Source organism: Propithecus coquereli, unplaced genomic scaffold (assembly GCF_000956105.1).
Source record: "Propithecus coquereli isolate 6110/MARCELLA unplaced genomic scaffold, Pcoq_1.0 Scaffold89, whole genome shotgun sequence".
In the NCBI taxonomy this organism is placed as follows: Eukaryota; Metazoa; Chordata; class Mammalia; order Primates; family Indriidae; genus Propithecus; species Propithecus coquereli.
In genome coordinates this window covers 4,590,985-4,612,731 of record NW_012155173.1, presented here as the reverse complement: position 1 = coordinate 4,612,731, position 21,747 = coordinate 4,590,985, and the positions used below count along the sequence as shown (strand labels likewise).

The window sequence follows — 21,747 nt, the reverse complement described above, 5'->3', positions numbered from 1 at the left end:
TATATTAGTATTTTTCTTGAATTGGAAAGGAGGGTGAACCAGATAACTACAAAATACCATTCTCTTCCAAATCTAATTACATGATTCTACAATTTTAAGATTTGATTTTTATATTCCATGAATATTACATTCTGTGAGTCTATGAGATTCTGGCTCTGAATTTTTATTATTCTAAGATTCTCTGATTCTAAGTTTTGATAGATTCTAAAGTTCTACAACTATGATTCTAAGATGCCAGTATTATAAGAATCTGACATTAAACCTTACAATTCTAAGTCACCATCACCTCTGTACAAAAATCAGGTTGCCAGACGATTCTCTATGAGACAGGAGGAGTCTGTGATTTTGTAAAGAAAGGATGCCCAAGAGAGAGAAGAGCTTTTAAAGCACACCTCAAGGCTTTCCAAACACCTCCCTTAGCCCGATTGTCTCTTTTGACTTCATTCTATGGTCTAACGATTGAGAATATTTATTGGTAGAATATAGATGCCATCAAAGCAAGCTTAAGCTGTTTCTTGCCCTTTTATCCCCAGCATCTAGCACAAGGCCTGAACACAAAAGTTGTTCAGTGAACACTGTCGTTGAATGAGTCAGCCAGAATCACAACAGTACTCTTCCTTTTCCTTCTTTTCCATGGCCTCCTTCTAACCTTTCTCCACCATTACTTCCTTCTCTATATCCTTCTCCATCATCTCTTAACAATACTTTAGAACTTCTACGTATATTAATTATTCAGTCTTCATAAGAATCCAATGATGTATAGATTATTATGCCCGTTTTACAGATAAGTAGCCTGAGAATAAGAAATGAAACAACTTAGCAAAGTGTAATTAAAATGATAGAAAAAGGGTCAAATTGTCTACCTCCATGTTCAGAGCTCCTTCCTTTATTCCATAACTGCCTTATAAGATTCTTAAAGATAATAAAAATAACAACATCACAAGAGATTAAGAAAGCCAATGGATAGAAAGGAGGCACATACTTTCTGTTCCTGAATTTAACTCCGAATTTATTTTCTCAATCAATACCACTCCTCATTTCAGGACATCCAGTAATTGAGGGCTTCTATACCCAATGGCTCATTTCATTTTCTAGCCCTTTCTCCTCCTCTTGAGAGTGCTGTACATGGCATGTGTTTATTTTTCAATTAAAGAAAATTAAATTTAATTTTGTTTTGAGAACTTTTTTTTAGAATTTCACAGCCCACGGTGAGATAATTGAGACCCTGCTGTTTCTGGAAGCACTATTTAGAGAAAGCAGGCCTAGCTAGATCTGGAATAATCTTGGAGGAAGTCATCCTTAACCCGTCCCTCTCCCCTTGACCCACCATCGCAGTGCTTCTCCAGCCTCCGCTCCCCTGCCCCTGCCCTAATCTAGAAGGACATCATCCATCTGTCATCTCAACCATTACCATGACCTACAACAGGGCCTCCAGGCTTCCCCTCTCCCCTCCGCCCACTCACCTCCTTGTCTTTAACCCCAGATCTGATTAAGTCAATCCCTGTCTTAAAAGTTAACAACAAGGGGATTTGTGCTGGGGATTTTTCTAAACTGAGATTACTTAATATGAGTTCTGAGGCCTGACAGGCTTTACTCCTAGATTATTATTCTAGCCTCACTTCCAGCTTGCTCTCTAGTCATGGTGAACCACTTCCTCCCCCACTCTCCGTTTGAAATGGCCTTCCCCCTCTATCCGACTGGCTGCTCAGCCTTCACAGCTCACACACACAGACCTCTCCTCTGCTCCCCAACACGCTGCTTATGATCCACCTTCAGCACCAGCTACTCTGTATTTTCTCAAATTTCACCTCTGTCTTCTTATCAGACTGGTGGTAGCTTCAGAACAGGAAAATGTCCTAATAATCAGAGATTGTCCAGACTGTGGGACATAGTAGCTCCTCAAAAAAAAAAAAAAAAAGGTTTTTTGGGGGGAAAAAAGGATGAGAAGAAAACAGGAATAAACCAAAAGAGAGATACAGGATAGGAAGAAGAAAGGAAAGGGAAAAGCAGGAAATAAGAATGATACACGCAGAAGGAAGGAAGACAGGCCGACAGAAAGGGAGGGAGGAAGACAGAGAGGGAGAAAGAAGTAAAACTTAATTAAACTTGGGAAACTTCCCCTGTTACTATTGTTTGATAATTTTCTCAATAGGGTCACCATTTCTGAAATAACATAGAACATCAGAATGGCATATACAAAATTTTTCCACACAAATAATATTCTGATTTCTCTATGGAAGATAGATTAGTATAGGATTTCCTAAAGTATGCTACATAGGATATTAACAAAAATTAAACGAAAAATGTAGAAAGTTGAAATTCTGAGGTCAAATAATTTTGAGCAAGCTTGAGTTAAAGATTTTTAAAGTTTCCTCCACTACGGGCCTTGTCAAAGCCTTGAATGTGCTTGTATACATTATAATTTCCAAGAAGAGGGCAGATCACGAAGCATCTCCCAAATTTATTTGACCATATAAACACATTTTTCTTAGTTTTTGATGAACTAGTGCACCAAGGAAAATGACATGAAATGCTCTACTAGGGGAATGTTTGCTGTCTGAGAGTGAGGAGTCTGGAGTCCTAAGGTCAGTGTTCCTACTTGTAAAGATTGTGGCCTTTGCCAAGATAGCCCACCCCCTTGTCAGAGTCTTAGTTCTTTTATCTGTAAAAAGAAAAGAATTGCATATGATGGCTCCTAGGACCCCTTCTAGCTCAGCTCTAACATTCTATGGCTCCGTGATAAAAGAGAGACACAAGCTTAGGATAATTAACTTTGTGTCTACTATTTCCTAGACCTGGAATGCCCTTCTTTCTCCACTTCCAGAAGTGCAGATCCTTCCAGACCCATCTCCAATGCCACTGCCTGCCTAAAGCCTTTCATGGGCAACTTGAACTAACACGCTTTTTTCTCCTTAGGTTTCCTATGCAAATATTTCATTTCTATAAGAGGCTGCCTTAAATATAGCACATACTTGCTTCAATTCATTTCATCTGTTGATGGCAATTATATGCCAAGCATTGTGATTAAAAAGGTGACTAAGGCACAGTCTTACATATGCCATCTCTTCCCACTAAAGCCTCGGGGATGTGTCTTAGTCATATTTGGTCTCCCAAAGAGCTCGGTACAATGACTTAATCTAGCACAAAATCTGTCGCCCATAAATCCACTTTAGAGACCATTTAAAGTTTAAACCAATGATTTCAAGTCATTTTTTAAAGGCTTAGAGCCTCTTATTCAAATCTTATACAAAAGTGTAATAAAGCATAGCAGATAAAGGCAGCTGCTCTGAGGCAAGAGGCAAGCCGGGGATCGTTGGAGATCCAGTCTCACCTGCTCACCCCACCCCCCGTGGTTGGCCGCAGAGGGTCCCTTAAAACCTCTACTGAATCTCAGCCTTCAATTTACCAGTCAGAAAAAAACTGAGGCCTACAGAACGTATGTTATTTACCCAAAATTAAAGATAAAGATAGCGTGAGAGTGAAAGTCTCCTGACACCAGGGTGGCAGCCACAACACCGTGCTTCCAATTTGTGACGCGCAAAGTACGACCAGCACATGGAATGATTCCAAGTGATGCGAAGGTGGCGCAGCTTTCGTTTGGGGGTCTGATCGCTACTTTTATGTGTATGAGAAAGTACAAATCACTTAGAAAATCTTCAGTTTTTATGAGTATTATTGCTCAGGCCAAGGTCAAACAAAAAAAGAAAAAAAACTGAATCCATTTAAATTCGATTAAGGTGGATGAGTGACTTAGAAATTTAGAAAACTGAATGAAAGCAGGCTCCTCTGCTTTGGTTCCTGTTCCTACCACAAATTGCTCACTGATCCCCCACATCCTACTAATTAAAATGTTGATTGCCCAAGAAATTCACATTCATTAAAGAGTTATTAGGAAATAGAGGTAAGCATAAAGGAGAATGAAATTCACTCATGACCCATCACCCAAAGATAACCGCCCGAATATTAAGGTGCATTGTATGAAACAGTCATGCTATAGATGATATATTGTGCCTTGTGCTTTTTTAAATTAACATTTTACCAAAATAATGTTGATGTTGGTAAATGTCAAGAGTGCCATTGATCGAACGCTTACTATATACGACGCACGTTGCTAAGTGCTTTCTGTATGTGATACCCACTCTCACAGCAGAGCTTTCAGGAAGGTATGGTGGTTAGCCCCATTTCACAGATGACACACCCTATCTTCATTCCACCTTCTGATGTATAAATGTGCTTCCCTAATCTCATTCTTCAGGACTGTGGAGTATTCTGTTATGTTCTTTGGTTTTTGTTTTATTTTTCTTTTTAATCCAAACATTCTGATAAAGTTCCGTCTTCACAAACTTGTGCACATCTAATTAACTGACTTCTTAGAATGGGGAGTTTTTAAAAATGGAAGCATTTGCATCTTCTTTTTAAGAAATAGGCTAGAGATAAAGATAGAGACAGAGATAAAAATAGAGATGACAGAGATTGAGGTCGAGACCCAACCCCTGTTCTCTCCTCCTCCTCTCCTCCTTCCTATTGTGCAATCCACTCCATCCACACTGGTCTCCTTACACCAAGCACAGTCGCACCTCAAGAACTTTTATTCTTGCTGCCTCCACCGAGAATGCTCTTCCCCCAGGTATCCACCTGGCCGCATCGCTGACTTCCCACATATCTCTGCTCCAATGTCAGCATCTCAGCACGGACTTCTCTTATCCACCTACATAAAACAGCAAGCCCCCCTCGCCACACCATCTGTCCCACATGCCTTACCCCCCAATCATGTTCTATTTTCTACGATTACTCTTATCACCATCTGATGCACTGTATGTTTGCTTATTTATTTATATGTTACCTTTTTTATCACTTAGCTCCAAGATGGCAGGGACTTAGCTTTATTCATTGCTGTATTCACAGCTGCTAGAACAGTGTCCGGCAAAGATTAAGTGCTCAATAAATAATTTTTTGTTTTTTTTAATGAAAGAATGAAAGTTACATTTGATAAAAAGCTGTGTTCAACACAGATTTTCACCAATGCTACATGAAATTGTCCTTTCTTCTGCATCGTTACTAAAACTGGATGCTGCCATTAAATTAAAAAGCTATTTGATGATGCTATATGGCATCACATTGCTACTTTCATTTATTTGATTACTGGGGAAAATGAACAGTCTGTTTTTATACATTTATTGGCCACATGTGTTCCCCACTCCATTTTTAGATAGAAGTTCTACACCAGATTATCTTCTGATAGTACATCATCTTAAGACCATATCTGGGCTCATGTTCCATTACTAGAGAAGGAGAAATCTGCCTTGGATTTCCACTATTTTTTATACATTAACATATATGTGAGTGTGTATATATATATATGTATATGTATTTCATTCTCCTATATCTACTGCTCTTCTCCTTCCTACCTGTTCTAACCATAGTTAATACTCCTTTCTTTATACATACAGGTGTGTGTGTGTGTGTGTGTAAGTGATGAAAGAGAGATACAAGGACAGAGACAGGAGACACAAACACAGAGACTGCAATATCAACATCTGGCTGTCACAAGTCATGCTATCTCTACTCTGCTATTTCCCAAGCTGCTTTAAAAATTGCTACTGTTGGAGCTGGCTTTGATGGTTCTATTCCCAAGAAATATAAGATCTTGGCTCTTGGCTCAGAGTTAGAAAGTAGCTTATTCTATGACCACTGGTCCTGGTGTCAGCAGCATTTGAACTAAGGGTGCAAATAAACATGCTAAGCTAAGGTTTCCTGTCAAGGCATTGTGAAGTTACATTACTATTTTAAGAGGCTATGATGTTGGCAGCCAGAAAGCCCTGGAAGAGAGGAAGATATTCATGATGCTGACAGACAATGAAAGAAAGAAAGCAAAATGCATATTGTTAAGGATATTTAAGAATCCGCCTTCTAGTGACACCATTTATAACATCTTCTGGAGCATGGAAGATGGATGCCTTTCTCATTTAGGCATGTACGGGATCGAGATTGAGGGCAGAGCACACATGACAGAATACTTGAAGACTTGCAATGACTGACGTGGCCCAAGACAATGCAGACCAAGAAGCAATAATCAACCTTGACTCTGGGAGGCCACCAAGCTGCTAATGGCTGGACAATGCCTTCGACTGGTGGATGGAGGGAGGGCAGCTCAATGAAAGCACATTACTTACAGTAGCTGATGACATAGATGGGCTTGAGACCTGATGCTGTCACCTATATACCATGGAGCAATCCTTTCATTTCTCAGCCACAATGTCTTCACTGAGAAAATGGGGAGAGCAATTCCAACTTCAGAGTGTTATTATAAAGGTTAAATGAGACATAGCATATAAAAACATGCAAACACTCGAAAATATAAATGGTAGCAATGAAGAGGGGAATCAGGAGAAGGAGTGAATCACACAAGAGCATCCAGCATGCTGTCAATCAGCCACTCTCCCTTACGCACCTGGTGAATGCCCTGGCCTTCTAAAGGTGCAGTGAGATGGGTTAGAGGGAGCTGGGTTCTAGAACCAACTCAGATACTATTTGATCTTAAAGAGGAAAGAGTCTACATGTGAAAAACAGAGAGAGAGAGAAAATTGAACTGGACCATGGTGAAGACAATTTTCATCTTGGATGTTGGTTGATCCTGTCTGTATCTGGTCTCTGCCTATATCTGGTTTCTGGCCTATGGTAATATAGAGAGGAAAAGAATCTGCCTCTGTCATCTTGCATCTTTCTATGCCTTTTCCTACATTCTCAGCCTCTCTTATAATCCCTGCTCTCTCACTGCTACCTGGGGAATGGGGGAGTGACGATTGGTAAAAATGATTGAGCTCATTTGCAAGGTAGTGCCTTGAACCTAATAATAATAGTAATCTCTTTCCTAGATGTTATTTCCACGGGCAATGGTTAATCTAATACAACAGGGTGTGGCAATCATAAAAATTAATAATCGTTAATGTTTATGTAGTGTTGATGATCTGCCAAGAATTGTTTGAGGCACCTATCATATAAACTCATTAAATCCTCAAATTACCTCTCTACAGAGTTACTATTATTATCCTCATTTTACAGATGAGAAAACTGGCACGGGAACATTAAGTAATCTGGCCAAGGTCAGGCAGCTAGTAAGTGGCAGAGCACACATTCACACTCCAGCACTCCAAAGCTTTCAACCTCTATACTTCCAAGTCAGACAGAAAATGATAAGTATATGAGGTGACAGATGCTAATAAGCTTGATTTAGCCATTCCAGAATGTACGTATGTTTCAAAATAACATGCTGTATATACAATTTTTGTAAACTTAAAAATAAATAATTTTTGAAACTTGCCAAAATAGATTCAAATCCTCACCAACACACCGTCAACTCAGTGTATGGCCTTGGAAAAGCAGCATTATTGTTCTGAGCTCAGTTTCCCCATGTCTAGAAGGCGGGACAGTGCTACCTATGCATGAACTTGTTGAGGATATTTACCCGTATATCTGTATCAAGTATCCGTTACAGCACAAAGAGCATGTGACACGTTTGGCACATACACTTTCACAAGCCAAGAACTACATTAAGATAGTGAAATTTTGGCCATCTCTAAATATTGTGGGTGAAGATCCTTCCAGAACCCCCTCAAATTCCATCCTATGCTCTGCTTAAACATATCATTCCCGCTGTCAGGAGAGAGAGGAGAGGGCAAGCGAAACTGTGGCTGACCTAGCAATATTCTCAGGAATCATTTGTAAGGCTTCACTAGACTTTGAATGTTGCTCCCCTATTGATATGCATTCAGAATAAAATTTTTTACGACCCCTCTCAACCCTCCTCAGCCTCAGCTATCTCTGGCAATGGCATTTGATGAGGTCCCACCTCATCTAGGAGAGTCATGTCTCCAAAATGTATTCTAGCAGCAAAACCATATTACCAAGCCTTGCGGGTAATCTATTTTTCAATCTTTCCCCTACGCTCCTACACATACCAAAGTGCCGGTTTTCTTTTTTTAATGGTCCCTGTGCTTGTGCAGATGTTTTTACACTGCCAGCAGCCAAGCCTCCTTGTAAGTCCTCCCCTCATGATATGCCTATAAACTCAGAAACCATCAAGCTCCATGAGAATTTTTTTTTTTTTTTGAGACAGAGTCTCACTGTGTTGCCCGGACTAGAGTGCCATGGCGTCATCCTCGCTCAGCAACCTCAAACTCCTGGGCTCAAGCGATATTTCTGCCTCAGCCTCCCGAGTGAGCTGGGACTACAGGCATGTGCCACCATGCCCGGCTAATTTTGTCTATGTATTTTTAGTTGTCCGATTAATTTCTTTGTATTTTTAGTAGAGACGGGGGTCTTGCTCTTGCTCAGGCTGGTTTCAAACTCCTGAGCTCAAACAATCCGCCCGCCTCGGCCTCCCAGAGAGCTAGGATTACAGGCGTGAGCCACCGCGCCCGGCCAAGCTCCATGAGAATTTTATCTTTACCGCCAAACAGAAACGTACTTACTTCAGGCAGTTGTCTCTGTAACAGTCTAGGAGTGCGCTTCCAGGTTTATCCTGGGGCTTCTGGAGCCTCTAGGAATCCACAGCCTACCAGAGTTTCATCTACTTTTGCAGACAGCTAATTCTTAGAATGGAGACATGAGAACTCACCACTTACTTAGCAGGGCGAGTCCTCCAACAAGCAATCCTATCCTGGATGCCAGCCCTTCCTCCACCTGAATCAGTTTGTAATCTGTAACCCAGCTGTTCCACATTATCCCTAGGATTCATTATTTCTCATAGATGTTCCCACTGGCTCATTTGCAGGACCTTTGAAAGGCCAGATAAATTATATCTTCGAGACCTCCCAGGACCAGTATCGGGTTAACCCTTACAAAGGGTTCTAGCTGTTCAGATGGGCCATTTACTCGGAGCCCTGCTGCTCCGACCTTTGCAGTTTACACAAAAAGCGATTGCATCTTGCTTTTGTTAATTGCCTTGTGAATCTACCTCCTACCCTTGCGGGAATACAGTCTCTTAGCTATTCCCAAGATAGCTCCAACATTTTTGTATATAGCTCTGCACCCTATGAGGAAACCTTTGCAAACGGAGAACAGAATTTGTTCAGAATGATATATTTTGTGCTCTCACCAGGCTCCCCATTCCTATGTGTAGAGAGCAGGCAGGCCGGGTAATTTACCACTCTTAACTTTCTCGTACTCAGTCTTATTCCGTCTATTCTCCTTAAGGCCACCTGCAATCTCCAAAAGATAGTTCCCTAGGGAAGCAAAGATCTCCTTCACCCTCATGTGAAAAAAAAATTAATTTCGCTTCTCAGCCTCATTATCTTCTTAATTGTCTTCTTTGCCCCCTCAGTAGCAAGGACTGTCTACGGATTTCTAGGCAGCCTATTCGGGCTGCTGTGTCCCTGGATGAGGGTGGGTTTCGTGTTAACACTTAATCACTTTGATATTAAGAGTTGCAACAGCGGCACAGGATCACCATCTCACCACCTCTCGGCCACCCTGTCTTGAGTCACAATCTATGCTCTGAGGTGTGCCTTCTTTTAGATCTGCTTATTTTTGAGAAGACAACTAAACCTTATGATGAAACATGGCCACCATGGTGTGTCTTTCTCTGCTTTAATAAGAACTCTGCCATGCAACATTTCCATAGAGCTGGGCAATATCCCTTCAGTGAGGCAAGCCATGGTTTGATCCTTTTCAATGTATAGAAGGCAGGTTCAGAGAGGGAAAGAGATGCTCTTAAGAAGGTCCAGATATATGATGGTATGAGCCAGGACTAGAATCAGGTTTCCTGAGTCTCTGTGCTTTTGTCGTATGGAATTTGGAATTAACAGAGATACAAAATGAAAAGATACAGTCCGTGATCTCTGAGATCTTATAGTTACTGTCATCCTCCTCCTCATCATCACTGTCACTACTGATGTGTCTTCCTTTAGATTTCCCCTTCCCCAGACTCTCACAGAATTCCTGGAATGACAATTACCAGTCTATCATGAATGATAATTATTTATGGACGTGCAGGTCTCTTCTATTAGATTGCCCGCACCTAGCAGGATTTATCACCATCCCCCCAAGTCACTTTGTTCAAGGCCTTTCCCAGACAAGATGTGTGCAATATGTATTTGCCGATCCAAAGTGATACCAGCTTCCATCCCGTTTCACTGGAATTCACTTCAATTACCTTTTCCCCATGTATTCATTCTCTTCCTCCTTTTCTATCCATTTCCCCTACTGTTGTTTCTCCCACTCCCTTTAGATTTGGGTATTTCCAGGGTATGGAACAGGACTAGAAATTAAGATTAGAAAAATTTGTTGAAATAACTGATTAAAAACGGATGTGATAAAAAAAAAAAAAAACATTGAGAGTATTTGACAATGACTTTCCATCAATTCCCAAACCCTCCTCAGTCCTCAGATTACTCGCTTGTCAACCAGGGAGCTGTCAAGACCTTTCACTCCCTCATACAAGGCCTTTGTCACCGGCCCCCGCCCACCCTTCTTATTCTATCTCATGTCATTCTCCTCCTTCAAAAGTTTCAGCCACACTAGCTTTGAGTCCATAGCTTAGAGTTCCCAAGCTTGCTGCTACAAAGTGAGTCCACTTTTGTTCTTCTCTCTGCTTCTAATGCTCTTCCCCTTCATAATCACACAACTGGGTTCTTCTCATTTCAACCTCAGCTCCAATATCACTTCCTCAGAGAAAGCTTTCCCTGGCTACCCTATCTAAATTTACATCATCCATGTATGTTTCTAGCATATTAGTCCAATTACTTGTGTGACATTTAATATCATATGAAATTATTTTGCTTATCTATTTGTTTACTCATTTATTATCCATCTCTCCCTATTAAAGTGTGAGTTGAGCTCCATGAAAACAAGACCATGTTCATGTTGCATTTCGAATATCTAGACCTGCACTGTTTAATACAATAGCCTCTAGGCACAGATATCTATGTAAATTAAAATAAAAATTAATACAAGTTAAACAAAGTTAAAAACTTGTTTCATCAGTAACAGTGGCCACATTTCAAGTGCTCAGTAGTCACATGTGGTAAGTGGATACCATATTGGACAGCACAGAAAACATTTCCATCATCACAGAAAGTTCTATTTGACAGCATTGGTCTAGAGCAGTGTTTGGCAAATAGGCACCCAATAAATATTTGTTGAATAAATGAATGAATAAATCTTCCCTCAATTTCAGGTCTTCTCTCCCCTCTTTTGTGGCTTCTGAACCTTAAAAGTGAGAAAAAATGCCCATAGGACAATGGTCAGTATGCTGAGGGGCTTCCAAACGAATGTTACAGGAGACAGGGCTGTGGAGATGGGCTCTTGTACTCTGAAAGTAAATGGTTGTGGTGATATAATTACGTTTTCATAATATGTGTAGAACTGATAGCTGGAAGAGAATTATACTTGTGTGAGTTCCGGGATGTATAGATAGAAGGCAGATTTAGGGTCAAAGTAAGAAAATATTACAATAAAGCTCTCCATATAATATAACACAGGCTGGTTTGTGTGATAATGAACTTGCTATCACTAAAAGCACAAAAACTGAGACTGAATGGCCATGTATTATTGATATTACAAAAAGGAATCTTCATTCCTGAATAAGGAAAAAGGTTTGGTTATTGAGAAACCTTCAGAGATTTCTTTAGAGAAACCTGTCAGAGAAAACACTGAGATTCTTTGATACAATGACTCCACGACACCTCATTCCATCAATTTAAAAAAGTTGATAATATGTCCCAGTTATTTCTAGCATCTATTGAACAACCCAACCCTGTCAGCCATTGATAACAATTACCATTAACTCAGCAGTACAGTGGAAAGAGCAGAGATGCTGAAGAAAGGAGGACTCAGGTTCAAATTCTAGCTCTGTTGGTTATGTGACCTTGGTCAAGGAACCTAACCAACACAAACTCCAACTTCCTCTTCTGTAAAAGGGGCTGTATCTGCTTCATTGGGTGGGAATAAAGACTAAATGAGAAACAAAACTAAAGACCCTGGAACACGGTAGAGCAATGTTCACTTTCAAGTAGAATGTAATTTCACCTGTCTGTGTTATCATCAGGATCTCTATATTGTTGGCATAGGTGCTATAATTTTCGAATCCATAATTGCATTGCTTTGAGTGACTATGAAGCAATTGTCAAAGAGCAAAAGTAAGAGAAAGAGAGAGAGAGAGAGATGACAGCTGCTATTGAGACCAGACATAAAATGCAAATGCAAACATTTATAGAGCAACTACTATATGCCAGACCCTGACAATACAAAGATGTTCCTAAGAAGACCATACTGAAGAGGGTAAGATAGACCTATACTCATGGAGTTGTAAAGCAGGGCAAAGAGGGACACAATCTAAAAATAGAGCTTCAGATAAAATTATAGAGAAAATCGAGGGAGAAAGAGATTAATTCCCAAATAAGGTCTTGAGAAGACTTCTTTGCGGGGCCATTTTAGCTAGCTATTGACATATGGATAGGGTTTTAAAAACTGGAGGCTGAAAGTAAGAGATGGAGGAACAAATGATAAAGATATTCCTCGTGGAAGGGTTAGCATGGAAAACAATTAGAAGAATTATTGGAAAAGCGACATTTGAGGACTTGCCTTCTTCACATCAGCCCCATTTTGTCTTCAGTATGCTTACCAGTAGTTCAGTGGCCAGTTTGTCGAGCTTTGTATTTTAGCAAAGGGGAAACAGGAAGAGAAGAATGGCGGGGTATGTCTAATCCTAATGGCCTGTTCAGGTGACATGTACTGGTCATTTCATCTAAGAAACTGGGAGGGGAGAAGAGAGGATGCAAATCAAAAAAATGTCTGCTCACACAACTGAAGGGCCTTTGGGCAAAGACCTTTTCGGAGAAACAGAGTACTCTCTGGTCAATAACATAAACTCCTGCAAGCACTAAGAAAGAGATGTCTTATTTGAACAGGACAGGGGAGGGTGTTTTAACAGTCCCGTCTGTACCGCTGCAAAAAGATTCATTGCAGCTTGAGCTGGGCAGTCTAAACTCAACGGGGGCCCAACAGCTGATTTGGACTCTGTCTCGGAACTGTTTCTCCTTAGTTAAAATGGAGTCACAGCTCCCCCTTCTGGGAGCTAACGTGCCATCCAGCCCCGGAAAAGCCCGCATGGAAAAGGCTCTACTGCAGATGGGCCTAAAACCCCCATGTTTCTCAGTATTTGCCGGCAGCCCAAAACAAGCATGTAGAAGTCTGGGAGGACACTTTTAAGTGAGCCCTATTCTGAATTCTCAAGGGCCTCTCGTCCACAGGGCTTTACATTTCCCCTTTCCAGGAGCTATGAGTCCCAGTCTTCATGATGAGATACTTTATACTGGAGAACACAATTTGGTGCGGAGGTTCTCTTTTTGGGGAATATAGCAAGCAGGAAAGGTTTCTAGATCTGTGTGTGCACATGTATGTAGGAGTGCATGTATGCATGTACATTTGCCTCTGATCCTATGTCTTCAATATGTATAAATGTATAGGGATGGGATTCTAATCAATATAAAAATTAATTTGCCTGCAGTATTTGCATTGGTGGATGGGTATATATTTTACTTTCTGAAAAATAAGGCAGTCCTTGATAAAGAGCTCACATACAGCCCAGATGCATTGCAGGGTTCTGTCTACCAGTTATACTGGGTCCCTGCTCGTGGATAATTCTCTGAAGACACTGGAGAAAGAATCCATGCTCTGTGTGTGTGTGTATGTGTGTGTGTGTGTGTGTCATGTGTGTGTCTAGTGGGAAGAGTGATTGAGATATTGGACTCTTTATGGGGTCATGTTTCCAGATGGAGAAGCTTTGAAATGTATCTCTGAAATGGGAAGTTTGATGAGGGAAGCCAAGCGATTGCCTTGGTGGGAGCACAGTGGCAGGGTCGGGGTAGGGAGCAATGTGTAGTTTCCATGCAGTGTGATGGACTGGAAAGGGCATGGATCTAGATGTCAGGAAATCTAGGTTCTAGTCCTGGCTATGCCACCAACTCACTAAAGAATGTTGGGAATTCTCATTCTTTTTCTGGACCACAGAGTCCTGCCTTTCTGCTCTTTAGTATTCCTCCCAGCTTCGATCATCTATGAATTGGAAAAGAGAAAATGAGAGCAGTTCCCAAGATGGGGTTTCATCCTCTGCCTTCACGCCCCCTACCTAAAATGAACTAGGGAGCTCTGCTCTGACACGAGTTTCCTGAAGGAGATTCTCTGTGTCTGCGTGAAGGCTTCAGCCTGAGGTATCAGCCTCTGGCCAGAGAATGGTATGTCTGCAAGTGCCTGCAGGTAGAACCCACCCGCCAGGGCAGGTTCCTGAAAACACATGTTTGCTTTTATCTTTCCCCAGAAGATTTTACATATATATATATAAGCCAAGTATATTTCTACTTTTTCCCCCAAGAGGCCTTCTTAGTGTTCCCTTCAAGCTGAGGTAGACAAGAAGCTGTGTCTCAGCCTCACAGCCCTTGTCTTCCAGCCTCCCTGCCTGAGAGCAGAACGGCTGCCGCTTACCTTGAGAAAGTAACAGCTGCCGAGTCTGGAAGCCATGCTAACAGCAGTAAAACTCGGCATTTTTGCTGAGTAGGGCAAGCCTTTAAGAGGCAGCCAGGAATCAAATCAATGGCTGGCCCCAGAGCCCAAGCCCAACAGTACCTAGCCAGGGTGGCCAAGGGACTTACCTATAGAGCCTCCTAGCAGGTGGAAGGAAGAGGAAAGAGGGCCTTGGCCGAAACTGTCTTCCTTACTGAGATTCTTCCCAAGGCCCTCCTGCCCTTGGCAGTATTTTGGAGCCGAGCAAGAGATGTGAGGTACAAATCGACAAGTCAATTACTGCCACATTCTGTCATGAGTTCCCCACTCAAATCCCCTTTGCAAATTGTAGGTCTTCCTCGGGAGTCAAACACACACACACAGGCGCGTGCGCGCACGCACACACGCCACCTCTGTGCCTCCTCCCAGGATCCTCCTAACTCCAATGGAGCCATGGGGAGGTACGTTTAGGAAGAGATTCTCTGGGGGCTTCCGGGACTGAAATGGGGAAGGAAAGAGGAGTCTGCCTTAGGGAAGTGGCCCATCCATCTCCTTCCGTATCACCCAGAGCTGCCCCCAGATGAAATTTCCTCTGAGCCCCTGTGAAACTGTGATGGATGGGCAAGTCCCCCGAGGTCGCGTTCTCCTTTCCCTGGAGGGGGATCCATGCAAACTTGCCCAGATCCTTCCCCAAAGCACCAGAAGCAGGAGGTGCGGTGATGATTACACACGGAGAAGCAGGGCCAGTCTCTATCTCAGACTTGCCAAGCCCCAGAGAAGGAACCCACCGCGGACTTCCCCCTTTCTCTGTCACCCACTGCCCAGTGTCTCCAAATTCCCATCAGAATCCTGGAGTCTGCCCAATGCAGAATTTAAAGTGACAGCGTCTCATTTGCCTCAGGGTTTGTTTGGTCATTTCTCTTTCATATTAAACGGTGGGTCCAAGTGTAGTCGGACTCCGTCGTTTGGAGGAATTTTCCGTCAAGGATACCAACATTGGGCTAAATAAAGTGTCATCTGTAGCCCCATAAGCCTCGCCAAACCCTAAGCCCAGAGCCCCAAGAGGAAGTCCACAGCGGGTTTCCCGATGGCTACGTGATCCTATAGTAAGGATCCCATTCCGTGTAAGCTAGAGAGACCTAATTAAAAAGACACACAAGCGCACACATGCAAACACATACTACAAACATGCACAAACACATCGCACCGTAAGTAGGTTATAGGACCTCTCCGTTCTCCCCCTCCCCTACACATACACACACACACACACACACACACACACCCCACAAACACACGCATCAAACGCCAACGACGCCGCACACGCAAACACACACTAGCACCACATCAAGTTCCCACCATGGCACACACGTCGGGAGCGCGCCGGGGCACACACGCCACTCACTAAAACCCGCATTTAACCCTTTGAGCCCCAGGTACAAGAACCCCCCTCCCCGGAACCTGAGAGGAGTCGGCGGTGGCAGCGCAGCCGGGTGAAGAGTGGCCGAGGGCGCCGGGAGGGGGAGGGGGAGGGGCGGGGGCGGGCGGGGGCGCCCCGAATGCGGTCCGGGGCGGGCTCCAAGGGCAGCGGGGCTGCCGGGCGCTGCACCGGCGCCGCCTTACCTGGAGTCAGTGTCCGTCTTTGGCAGAGAGCTGCGGGCGGACGCTTTTTATTCGGCTCGGGGGGAACTTGGGAGAGCCCTGCGTCCAGCTCGCATACCGGGGACGGCGCGAGGACTGCAGGCGTGGGGGTACCTGGCTCCTAGCAGCCTGGCTCATACTCAGCCGTAAAGTCCCCTTGGCTGGTCCCGAGGACAGGCATGAATCCCGGCTCCGGAAGGCGGTCGCTACTCCCTCTGCCTCCGGGCTCCCTCGCTCTCCCGCTGGTTCGCTCCCTGCGCTCTCCTCCTCCCCCCGCGCCAGACCAGTTCGCAGCCGCGGGCACCGGGAGCGAGGCGGCTGGCGAATGGAGAGGGAAGTCCAAGTGCGCCGCGGTCTCCGGGCGGGGAGCAGCGCGGGGGCCGGGCTAGGCGCGGGGAGGGACTTAGCCGGCGACGGGCGAAAATGAATGGGGGAGCGGACGCCGGGGGGCGGGGAGGGAGGAGCCAGGCGCCGGGTTTTATTCTGAGGAGTGTTTTGTACATCTTTAGGCGGAGGAGGAGGAGAAGAGAGAGGAGGAGAGAAGGGAGGCCGCCTTGGAGGGAGGGGCGGCCTGGGTGGGCCGAGGCTGAGCCACCGGGGAGTTCCGTGGGGGTAGGGTGGCGTGTCTCCGCGTATGAACACCCCAGGGGACCGTGTGTGCGCAAACCCGGCATCGTGGTGTGCTTAAGCGTGTCCCTAGCTGTGTGCGTCGCGAGTGTCTGAGTGTTTCTGGGGATGCGGGCGCTTTTATGGCCGTGTGTATCCATCCGAGTGTGGGTTTTGTCTGGGGAGGTGCCCACGGGGGTCCATTTGCGTCCGTGTGTCTCTCTCTGAGTATTTGACGCTGTTTGTTTCCGTGTGTAGGCGAGAAAGCTCACGTAACCTCCCAGAATGAAGCAAGCGCTTCTTTACGTAGGCACGATGTAGGAGTGAAAGCTGAGGGGACGCGAAGTTCTCTGGGGACCACCAGAGGCGGGGAAGGGGCGAGGGGACAGGGACAACAGCACCAATATAAACAGCCGAAGTCTCCGCATTCATCCTGAGATGTAGGCTGGGGTTTCTAACATGGGGCCTCTCCCTGAAGCAGAAAAGAAGGCCCTTAGAAGATCTAAATTCCCACACGATACATATTCTGTATGTTTGCTTACTTGCTTCCCTCGCGATTTAAACCCAATCAGCAATGCGGAGTCCTAGTCCCTTGAAGATTAGGCAAGAGTTGGAAGCATTGCTGAAGCTAACAGATGGAGGGGCAGAAAGTCATAGGAAAAAGTGATGGAAATTAAAAAAAAAAAAAAAACCAGATTCGGTAGAAGTTCAGGCTCTTGGTGGGCTGGAGTCCTGTAGCTATGTGATCTTGGCCAAATTACTTACCCCCTAAAGCCTCAGTTCCTTATCTGTTAAATAGAATAATATACCTACCTATCTAATAGGGTTGGTATGGCGTTCAAACGAGTTAATGTGTGTAAAAACACTTAGAATGCTTCCTGACACCTAGTGAGTGTGCAGTACATGTTATCTGCTATTATGATTGCTATTATAATTAATGTTTTTATTATCCAAAGGGTGACAGGAGAAAGACGTGACCACCAAGGAGGCCTAGAAGGATCTAGGAGCTGGTGAACTAATGGGAGGAAGAGGATTCTTGAAACAAAATGAAAGAGAAATACTTGAGCGATGAACTGGGAACTTGAGAAAAATTATTTAATTGACCAAGAGGGAGGGAGAAAGAGAGGAGAAGAGAGAGAGCTAGCCAGAATGATCCTGGATCTCAGAAGTGCAGGGCAGAGGAGAGGAGGAAAAGAGGGCAGCAGCAGCCAGTTCAGAGCTTCTCTATTTCTCCACTCTAGTCCAAATGAGGAGAAATCAGCACCACGGACAGCTCTCCAGCCACTGGCCAGACCAGGGATTTCTCTTCCTGCCTGGTAGAAACTTCTCCCTTTTGGCTTGGGCAAGTTTCTCCTTCCCTTGGCTTCTGTCTGGCCTGGGTTCAGATCCTGGGCAGTGGTCCCCCAAGGCAATTCTGACTTTGATTCTGACCACGAAGAAATACACTTACACACACGCTGCTTATCCCATCCACTGCGGTATGAAGTCCCAACTTGCTGTTTCCTACCCCTTTCTCCTTTCTTTTCTCTCCCTCTCCTTCTCTGTCTGTCCATGCCCCGTCCCTTTCTCTTTGTTTCTTCCTCATTCTCAAGCTCAGATCTGCTTCCTTGTGTGATGACAGGCAACAGCAGCCTTGCTAATAATGCAGTTCTGAAATCAATCTGAGACAACCTAGTGAGGCACTTCAGATGAGGACCAAGGTACAGACTGATTCCTCTTAGCTCTTTCATTGTTATCGTCCTCTAGAGGTAGGTTGTTGGTCCAGATGCCTGAGAAAGAAAGGAATTAATGCCTTGGAACATTTTTCTGTCTTCTTCTTCTCCACCTCACAGAGTCAATATTTCCCTCCGGAAACATAGAACCCTCCCTAGTTGCAACTACTGTTACACAGAAAAAAAGAGGAGAGAGAATTTTTGAACTTTCACCATACACCAAGCATTTCATTTGGAATGTTCTCTATATTATTGCTTATAATTCTCAAAAATTGCTTTGAGGTATGAGATAGATAATACTATCCCATTTTTACATAATAGGAAATTGGATCTTGAAAAACTTGAGTAGCATGCCAAGGTACAGCTAGTAGGTGATGGAGCCAGGAATTCCACACTCAAGTCCACCTCCAAAATCTTTTTTCTGTCCTCTAGGAATAATATAGAAGCCCTGGGGTGACTGGAAGATCTTGGAATTTAATGGGGCTACCGCACCCAAACCTAAACCTCAATTTAAATGTCTGGGACTGTTACATTGTCTGTGCCAATGGAGGATTTAGTAGCTCCTGTCCCTGGAGGAGGAAGTGAAGGCTTTGCATGGACAGATTTAATGCTCACTTGAGCCTTATGGTTTCTGAGTTTTGAATAAAACTCCAACCTTTCCAGGTCTTAGTTCATTTGCATTTGGCTCTGTTTAGCTTCCCTGTTTGTATGAAGAAAGACTAAGAGGGCCATTTTAAAATGTCTCCAAAGACTCTTTGGTCATCAGAAAAGTTCTCAATGCAAAGCACTTCTAATGACTTATGGAGAGTGCCATCAAAACCATATGGATAACATTTCTGCAGAAATACACACGGGTGGGAAAAGGTTTAGAGGCCAAAAATATATTTCTTTTTTTTTCTTCTTTGCCAAAGAAAGAACATTTAAGGCAGCTTGAGATATGTGAGAAATGTCTTGTTCTTTCTTTGGGGTGGGTGTTGGTGAGCAGCTGTTTGCTATTTCCACTGAATTTACTAAGGGCTTCCATGGGGAGGAGTTGCCAACAGCTTAGAGTAGACTTAAGAAAGAACTTCCTGTCTGTAGATCTTGGGGTGATACTAGAATGGGACCTTTTCCCAAGGGCATTTAATAAGAAAATGAGATGCTTCACAGCATCCTTTATATAGTATGATACATTTAGTAAACAATGGAAAATATTCTTAGGGTCACATACCGTTTTGAGTATCTCACAATTGCTAAAGACTCTCACTGTTATGAAAATTGTACTTACAAAAATGTCCACAAAAGTTTGCATGGAATTTCACTGAATCCCTCTTTGCCAACTTCATTCATGAATGTTTATCCCTGGACCCCAGTCTCTAGAGCAGATGACTTTTCTGGTCTCCAGCCTGACCTTAGATTTTACAGGTTGCTTCATTTAGATTTAAGCTTAAGATATTGGAAAGGGAAAGCCAACAGGGAAATCAATAAGCAGGTAAGCAGTCTTTTCTTCTAGAAATAGATAAGAAATATAGATAAATGTTCAATGATGAAATGGAGATTCCACTTTTCCCTCCTTAAATAAAGACAAGATTTTGCCCTGTTTGTGCAGGACTCTGAGCCACCTGCTGCTGCCTCAAAAGCTTAAATTTACTACTCTTGTCAAATCTCAAAGGAGTTAGAATCCCTTAATCTGGGGTGCTTTGGGTTCAGAACAGGCTGAACAACTACAGAACGAAGCCTGCATTTCTTAAGTGCCTGCTGACTGTGAGGTGGTGTGAAAGATTCAGAGATAAATATTTTCCCCGATCTCTGTCTTCTAGGAGTCAGAAGGCCATTGCAGAGCCATATTCATGCCTAAATAATCACAATGCACCACAGAATGTAGCAGACATGTCCAGGATCTATAAGAAATCCTGCAAAAGCTAAGAGGGGATAAAGTTTGCCTCCATATGAGGTATCACATTTTGCACCTACGAAGAGCTATTTTTATTCGGTTTTAAAGCAGCTGAATTAATAACAAAGAGCATTTATTTATGTGCAAGCAGTATTCAAGTCTTCCATGCCTCTCATCTTGGTTGTAATAAACATCTCCTCGCTGAATAAAAATGCTAAGCTATTTAGTCTCTCTCTCTCTCCCCTCCCAACCCCCTACCTTCCCATCCCATCCCAAACCTGCTGGGGCAGTGTGCTTAAAACACAATTCTCATCTATCATTCTGCTTGTCAAAAACCTGGTGGAATTTTAACTGCATACCCAAGTCAGCCCAGAATTCAACGTCCTCCATCATCTGGCCTCTGTGCTCTTTACAATTTCATACCCAGTTATCACCCTGTACCTTCTCCGCCAGCACAAATGAACTGCTCACTGGTTCTTGGTTCTCAGCTTCCCTCTCTCCATGTCCTAATTCATGCGTGTCCCTTTATTGCCATGTCTTTTTCTCCCCAGCGACCTTCATTTCTACATGACCAAATCTGACCTCTCCTTGAATATTTAGTTCACATGCTATCTCCTGTCCCATTTCAGTTAGAATGCGACACATTTTAACATCAGTGTACAAGGCTGTGCATGATCTGGCCCTCATTTTCTCTCTAATGTCATGTGCCTCCCGCCACTCCAACCACACTGGCTGTATTCCATTTACGAGAGTTTACCAAGTTCATTTCTACCTGTAGGCCTTGGTGCTCGCTTTCCACTTCTGACCAAGTCCTGCTTACCCTTTAAGTATCAGTGTAAATGTCACTTCTCTGACCCCCATACAAAAGCTATCTTCTCTCTCACAACCCTTAATATCTCCTTCACATGTATCATCGTTGCAATTAAATGATTATTGTGACATTATTTGTTCAATATATGAGGAAACATAAAAGATATCTTCATGAAGAGAGCTTGGTACATAAAGATACAGTGAACATGTATTAACTATACCCTGAGTCCCAGGAACTATTCTGTGTGCTTCACAAATATTAATTCATTTAATCCTTCAGACACCCCTGTGATGTCAGTACTGTTATTATGATTATAGCCCTGATATTTAGGGGTGATAAGGAAACTGAGACATGGGGAAGGTAAACAAATTGTCCAATATCATATATCAAAACCAGGATTCAAACCCAGGCCACCCTGCAACAAAAGCTAGGTGGCGACTACCCACCTAGCCCTTTACATGGGAGGAGCTCAGTATACATTTATTCAACTAACAGAAGTTCTTTCTAAACCCTCCAGTCTTCAAGTATATGTTCTGACTCTGTGGCTGTCTTTACTTTCTGATTTTCATGATGATTATTTGCATATGTGAACCTTGCTTTTGGTATTC

At 43.4% G+C, this 21,747-nt stretch overlaps 1 protein-coding gene across 1 annotated transcript in view; it reads right to left on the bottom strand.

Moving 5' to 3' along the window:
• Positions 1-16,505, bottom strand: part of BRINP1 (bone morphogenetic protein/retinoic acid inducible neural-specific 1) — a 198,301-nt gene extending 181,796 nt beyond the window's left edge. The window contains exon 1 of the mRNA XM_012664398.1: positions 16,120-16,505. The gene's annotated coding sequence lies outside the window, so the exon portion shown is untranslated. The remainder of the gene's footprint in view (positions 1-16,119) is intronic.
• Positions 16,506-21,747: the final 5,242 nt, after the last annotated feature.